A 7,296-nucleotide genomic window follows, 5' to 3' on the forward strand; every position below is an offset into this window, starting at 1 on the left:
ACTTCTCTAGTTTGTGGTACCTTAGCTCAGGGCCTTGTAGAACCTTACTGGTAAAATAGACCGGGTGTTGACCGACCTCGTCTTCTCGGACCAGGGCTGAGGAGACAGCCCTGTTTGCCACAGATAGGTATAGGACGAGGTCTTTTCCCGGTATTGGTCGGGTTAAGATAGGAGGTTGGCTTAAGAATTTTTTGAACTCTTGGAACGCCTCCTCACATTCCGGAGTCCATTCAAACTGGCATCCCTTCCTTAACAAGGAGAATAATGGAAGGGATTTTAGTGCCGATCCTGCCAAAAATCTGGAGAGGGCTGCAAGTCGGCCATTGAGCTGTTGAACCTCTCTTAAACAAGTCGGGCTCTTCATTTCTAGGATGGCTCTGCATTTGTCGGGATTGGCCTCAATCCCTCTTTGTGTTAGCATGAAGCCTAGAAATTTCCCCGCTTCTACTGCGAAGGCGCATTTTGCGGGATTTAGTCTCATCCCATGCGACCTTATAGTGTTGAAGACTTGTGAGAGGTCGGTTAAGGGGTCGACTTCTTGCTTGGTTTTTACTAACATGTCGTCGACGTATACCTCCATTAAGCTCCCTAAATGGGGGGAAAACACTTTGTTCATCAGCCTTTGGTACGTGGCTCCTGCATTCTTCAGTCCGAATGGCATGACCACGTAGCAATAGTTGGCTTTTGGTGTGATGAACGATGTTTTCTCTTGGTCGGGCTCGTGCATCGGGATTTGGTTATATCCCGAGTAGGCGTCCATGAATGATAGGTATTGGTACCCTGAGCTGGAGTCTACTAGGGTATCAATACTTGGTAAGGGATAAGGGTCCTTAGGACAGGCCTTATTCAGGTCGGTATAGTCGACGCACATCCTCCATTTACCGTTTTGTTTTTTGACTAGCACTACATTGGCTAGCCATGTTGGGTATTTGACCTCTCTGATGAAGCCGGCTTCCAGGAGCGCCTGTACTTGCTCTTCTACTATGGAGGCCCTCTCTGGGCCGAGTTTGCGTCTCCTTTGCTGTACAGGTCGGGACCCTGGGTAAACCGAGAGCCTATGAGACATGAGCTCGGGATCAATCCCGGGCATGTCGGAAGCCTTCCAGGCGAAGAGGTCGGAATTAGCTTTTAGGAGTTCACCCAACCTTTGTTTCAGGGTTTCCCCTAGGTTGGCTCCTATGTAAGTCGTTTTTCCTTCCTCTTTACCGACTTGTATCTCCTCGGTTTTTCCTCCCGGCTGGGGTCGTAGCTCTTCTCTTGTCCTTGTCCCACCTAACTCTATGGTGTGGACTTCTTTGCCCTTTCCTCTCAGATTCAGGCTTTCGTTGTAGCACTTCCTTGCCAATTTTTGGTCTCCCCTCACCGTTGCTATTCCTCCTGGAGTCGGGAATTTCATGCAGAGGTGAGGGGTTGACACTACTGCTCCAAGTCGATTAAGGGTAGTTCTGCCAATTAAGGCATTGTAGGCTGACCCTTCATCGATGACTATAAAGTCTATACTCAGAGTCCTTGATTTTTCCCCTTTTCCGAAGGTGGTGTGAAGGGGTAAAAATCCCAGTGGCTTTATTGGCGTATCCCCTAACCCATATAGAGTGTCGGGGTAAGCTCTCAACTCTTTTTCATCTAACCCTAGTTTGTCGAAGGCGGGCTTGAAAAGGATGTCCGCCGAGCTTCCTTGGTCTACTAGGGTTCTGTGGAGATGGGCGTTGGCTAGGATCATAGTTATCACCACGGGGTCATCATGCCCGGGGATTATCCCTTGCCCATCTTCTTTCGTGAATGAGATAGTGGGGAGGTCGGGTGTCTCATCCCCGACCTGATAGACTCTTTTGAGATGTCTTTTGCGAGAAGATTTGGTGATCCCACCTCCCGCAAATCCTCCTGAGATCATGTGGATATGTCTCTCTGGGGTTTGTGGTGGCGGATCTCTCCTGTCCATGTCATCCCGCTTTCTCTTTCCATGGATGTCCGACCTCTCCATGAGATATCTATCAAGCCGGCCTTCTCTAGCCAGCTTTTCTATCACATTTTTGAGGTCGTAACAGTCGTTGGTGGAGTGACCATATATTTTATGGTACTCACAATACTCGCTGCGACTTCCCCCTTTTTTGTTTTTAATAGGTCTTGGGGGTGGCAGCCTTTCAGTGTTGCATATCTCTCTGTATACATCCACTATAGAAGTCTTTAGAGGAGTATAAGAGTGATACTTTCTGGGCCTTTCGAGACCGGGTTCTTCCTTCTTCCTGACTTCCCTTTCCCTCTCCCTAGGGGAGGAAGTGGGTCCAGGTCGTGAACATAGGTCTCTTAATTTGGCATTCTCTTCCATGTTGATGTACTTCTCGGCCCTTTCTTGTACATCACTTAGAGAGACGGGGTGTCTTTTAGATATGGACTGTGAGAAGGGACCTTCTCTAAGTCCATTGACTAACCCCATTATTACTGCCTCCGTGGGCAGGTCTTGGATTTCTAAACATGCTTTATTGAACCTTTCCATATAGGCTCGTAGAGATTCTCCGACCTCCTGTTTTATCCCCAGGAGACTCGGTGCATGTTTTACCTTATCTTTTTGGATTGAGAACCTCCTCAAGAATTTTCTTGAGAGGTCTTCAAAACTGGTGATGGATCTTGGGGGAAGGCTATCGAACCACTTCATCGCTGCTTTCGACAAAGTGGTCGGGAAAGCCTTGCATCTCGTAGCGTCGGAGGCGTCAGCTAGATACATCCGACTTTTGAAGTTGCTAAGATGATGCTTCGGATCCGTAGTTCCATCATAGAGGTCCATATCAGGGCTTTTGAAGTTCGTTGGAACTTTTGCCCTCATTATGTCCTCGCTGAAAGGATCTTCTCCGCCTGGGGGTTGATCTTCTCCTTCGTCGCGGGAGTTCTTGAGAGAGGATTCTAGCTGCAAGAGTTTTCTTTCCAACTCTCTTCGCCGTTCCATCTCTTCCTTAAGGTACCTTTCGGTTTCCTTTTGCCTCTCCCGCTCTTGTTCCAATTGCTCCAGGCGGCTATGGACTAGTCCCATCAATTCTGTTACGTGGGATGGTCCACCCTTTTCTGATTCACGTCCATCTGAGGAGTTTACCTTTGGATTTTTCATTCCAGAGGTACCCTCTCTGTGTTGGTCGTTATCTTGATGTTGGGCTGTGTCTTCATTGTCGTTGCCCAGGCCTAGATTCTCTTGCTCAGAATCTGTTTCAACATGGCCTTCTTCATGGGATCTTTCTGCCATCAAGGGATGATCTCTCGGGTCCCCGGCAACGGCGCCAATGTTACGGTGGGTAACCGGAGATTAGTCCAATGGATGGCGTTCGGCGGCCCAAGTATATGATGGAGGAGGACTCCGTGGGGATCCGCAACTCGGGAGGCTCCGTTCGACTTGTGCTCGCGTGTGAATGGGGGGTGGTACCTGCAAAGACACTCCGATGCCTAAGTTAGCAAGGGTGTGAGCAGGTCTTAGAGAGTATTGGACTTGGGAATACCTGAGGCGTGTCAGTGTACTTATAGTGGTGAGCCAATAACCACCGTTGGAGTAGTGCCGTATCTTTAGGATAATAACCGTCCCATCATCTTAGGGAGGTTAAGATATGGCTTTATGAAGTGGTTGGAGAGATTTCAGGGGCGGTTACTCATTTAAATGAGTATTTATCTGCCAGCTAATCTCGCAACCGACTTCTTCGTACCAAGTCGGGGTGGACACCGACCTCTTGAGTGGAGGTGGGTGCTTTGCTAGGCTTAATCTAATGGATCAGGCCTTTCGATTGGACCTGGGCCCTTAACATTGGGCCAGGGTATGAACAATAACTATTTCTAATATGCTAACTGTTCATACCCTGGCCCAATGTTAAGGGCCCAGGATCAATCGAAAGGCCTGGTCCAATAGATTAAGTCTAACAAAGTACCCACCTCCATTAAAGAGGTCGGTGTCAACCCCGACTTGGTATGAAGAAGTCGGTTGTGAGATTAGCTGGCAGATAAATACGCATTCAAATGAGTAACCGCCCCTAAAATCTCTCTAACCACTTCCTAAAGCCATATCTTAACCTCCCTGAGATAGTGGGACGGTTATTATCCTAAAGATACGGCACTACTCCAACGGTGGTTATTGGCTCACCACTATAAGTACACTGACACACCTCAGGTATTCTTAAGTCCAATACTCTCTAAGACCTGCTTACACCCTTGCTAACTTAGGCATCGGAGTGTCTTTGCAGGTACCACCCCCCATTCACACGCGAGCACAAGTCGGACGGAGCCTCCCGAGTTGCGGACCTACCTGGAGTCCTCCTCTGTTATACACTTGGGCCGCCGAACGCCATCCATTGGACTAATCTCCGGTTACCTACCGTAACATTGGCGCCGTTGCCGGGGACCCGAGAGATCATCCCTCGATGGCGGATAGATTCCATGAAGAAGTCCGCGCAGAAACGGATTCCGAAGAGGAGAATCTGAACGCGGGCAATAACAATGAAGACCTAGCCCAGCACCAGGAAGATAATGACCAACATAGAGAAGGTACCTCAGGAATGAAAAATCCGAAGGTAAATTCCTCAGATGGTCGCGAATCAGAAAAGGGTGGACCATCCCACGTAACTGAATTGATGGGGCTAGTCCATAGCCGCCTGGAGCAATTGGAACAAGAGCGGGAGAGGCAAAAGGAAACCGAAAGGTACCTTAAGGAAGAGATGGAACGGCGAAAAGAGTTAGAAAGAAAACTCTTACAGCTAGAATCCTCCCTCAAGAACTCCCGCGATGAAGGAGAAGATCAACTCCCGGGCGGAGAAGATCCTTTCAGCGAGGACATAATGAGGGCAAAAGTTCCAAGGAACTTCAAAAGCCCTGATATGGACCTCTACGATGGGACTACGGATCCGAAGCATCATCTTAGCAACTTCAAAAGCCGGATGTATCTAGCTGATGCCTCCGACGCTACGAGATGCAAGGCTTTTCCGACCACTTTATCGAAAGCAGCGATGAAGTGGTTCGATAGCCTCCCCCCGAGATCCATTACTAGTTTTGAGGACCTCTCCAGGAAATTTTTGATGAGGTTCTCAATTCAGAAGGATAAAGTAAAACATGCACCGAGCCTCCTGGGAGTAAAACAGGAGGTCGGAGAGTCTTTACGAGCCTACATGGAAAGGTTCAATAAGGCATGCTTAGAGATCCAAGACCTGCCCACAGAGGCAGTAATAATGGGGTTAGTCAACGGACTTAGAGAAGGCCCCTTCTCACAGTCCATATCCAAAAGACACCCCATTTCTCTGAGTGATGTACAAGAAAGGGCTGAAAAGTACATCAACATGGAAGAGAATGCCAAATTAAGAGACCTGGGTTCACGACCTGGACCTACCTCCTCCTCTAGGGAAAGGGAAAGGGAAGTCAGGAAGAAAGAAGAACCCGGTCTCGAAAGGCCCAGAAAGTATCACTCTTATACTCCTCTAAAGACTTCTATAGTGGATGTATACAGAGAGATCTGCAACACTGAAAGGCTGCCACCCCCAAGACCTATTAAAAACAAAAAAGGGGGAAGTCGCAGCGAGTATTGCGAGTACCATAAAATATATGGTCACTCCACCAACGACTGTTACGACCTCAAAAATGTGATAGAAAAGCTGGCTAGAGAAGGTCGGCTTGACAGATATCTCATGGAGAGGTCGGACACCCATGGAAAGAGAAAGCGGGATGATATGGACAGGAGAGATCCTCCACCACAGACCCCTGAGAGACACATCCACATGATCTCAGGAGGATTTGCGGGGGGAGGAGTCACCAAATCTTCTCGCAAAAGACATCTGAAGAGAGTCTATCAGGTCGGGGATGAGACACCCGACCACCCCACTATATCATTCACAAAAGAGGATGGGCAAGGAATAATCCCCGGGCACGATGATCCCGTGGTGATAACTATGATCCTAGCCAACGCCCACCTCCACAGAACCCTAGTAGACCAAGGAAGCTCGGCGGACATCCTTTTCAAACCCGCCTTCGACAAACTAGGGTTAGATGAAAAAGAGTTGAGAGCTTACCCCGACACTCTATATGGGTTAGGGGACACGCCAATAAAGCCACTGGGATTTCTACCCCTTCACACTACCTTTGGAAAAGGGGAAAAATCAAGGACTCTGAGCATAGACTTTATAGTCATCGATGAAGGGTCAGCTTACAATGCCTTAATTGGCAGAACTACCCTTAATCGACTCGGAGCGGTGGTATCAACTCCTCACCTCTGCATGAAATTCCCGACTCCAGGAGGAATAACAACGGTGAGAGGAGATCAGAAATTGGCAAGGAAGTGCTATAACGAAAGCCTAAATCTGAGAGGGAAGGGCAAAGAAGTCCACACCATAGAGTTAGGTGGGACAAGAACCAGAGAAGAGCTACGACCTCAGCCGGGAGGAAAAACCGAGGAGATACAAGTCGGTGAGGAGGAAGGAAAGAATACCTACATAGGAGCCAACCTAGGGGAAACCCTGAAACAAAGGTTGGGTGAACTCCTAAGAGCTAATTCCGACCTCTTCGCCTGGAAAGCCTCCGACATGCCTGGGATTGATCCCGAGCTCATGTCCCATAGGCTCTCAGTTTACCCAGGGTCCCGACCTGTACAGCAAAGAAGACGCAAACTCGGCCCAGAGAGGGCCTCCATAGTAGAAGAACAAGTACAGGCGCTCCTGGAAGCCGGCTTTATCAGAGAGGTCAAATACCCAACATGGCTAGCAAATGTGGTGCTAGTCAAAAAACAAAATGGTAAGTGGAGAATGTGCGTCGACTACACCGACTTGAATAAGGCCTGTCCTAAGGACCCTTATCCTCTACCGAGTATTGACACCCTAGTAGACTCCAGCTCAGGGTACCAATACTTATCATTCATGGACGCCTACTCGGGATATAACCAAATCCCGATGCATGAACCCGACCAAGAGAAAACATCGTTCATCACACCAAAAGCCAACTATTGTTACGTGGTCATGCCATTCGGACTAAAGAATGCAGGAGCCACGTACCAAAGGCTGATGAACAAAGTGTTTTCCCCCCATCTAGGGAGCTTAATGGAGGTGTACGTCGACGACATGTTAGTAAAAACCAAGCAAGAAGACGACCTCTTAATCGACCTCTCACAAGTCTTCGATACTATAAGGTTGCATGGGATGAGACTAAATCCCGCAAAATGCGCCTTCGCAGTAGAAGCAGGAAAATTTCTAGGGTTCATGCTAACACAAAGAGGGATTGAGGCCAATCCCGACAAGTGCAGAGCCATCCTAGAAATGAAAAGTCCGACTTGTTTGAGAGAGGTTCAAC

The sequence above is a fragment of the Arachis stenosperma genome, chromosome 3 (genome assembly GCF_014773155.1).
Source record: "Arachis stenosperma cultivar V10309 chromosome 3, arast.V10309.gnm1.PFL2, whole genome shotgun sequence".
In the NCBI taxonomy this organism is placed as follows: Eukaryota; Viridiplantae; Streptophyta; class Magnoliopsida; order Fabales; family Fabaceae; genus Arachis; species Arachis stenosperma.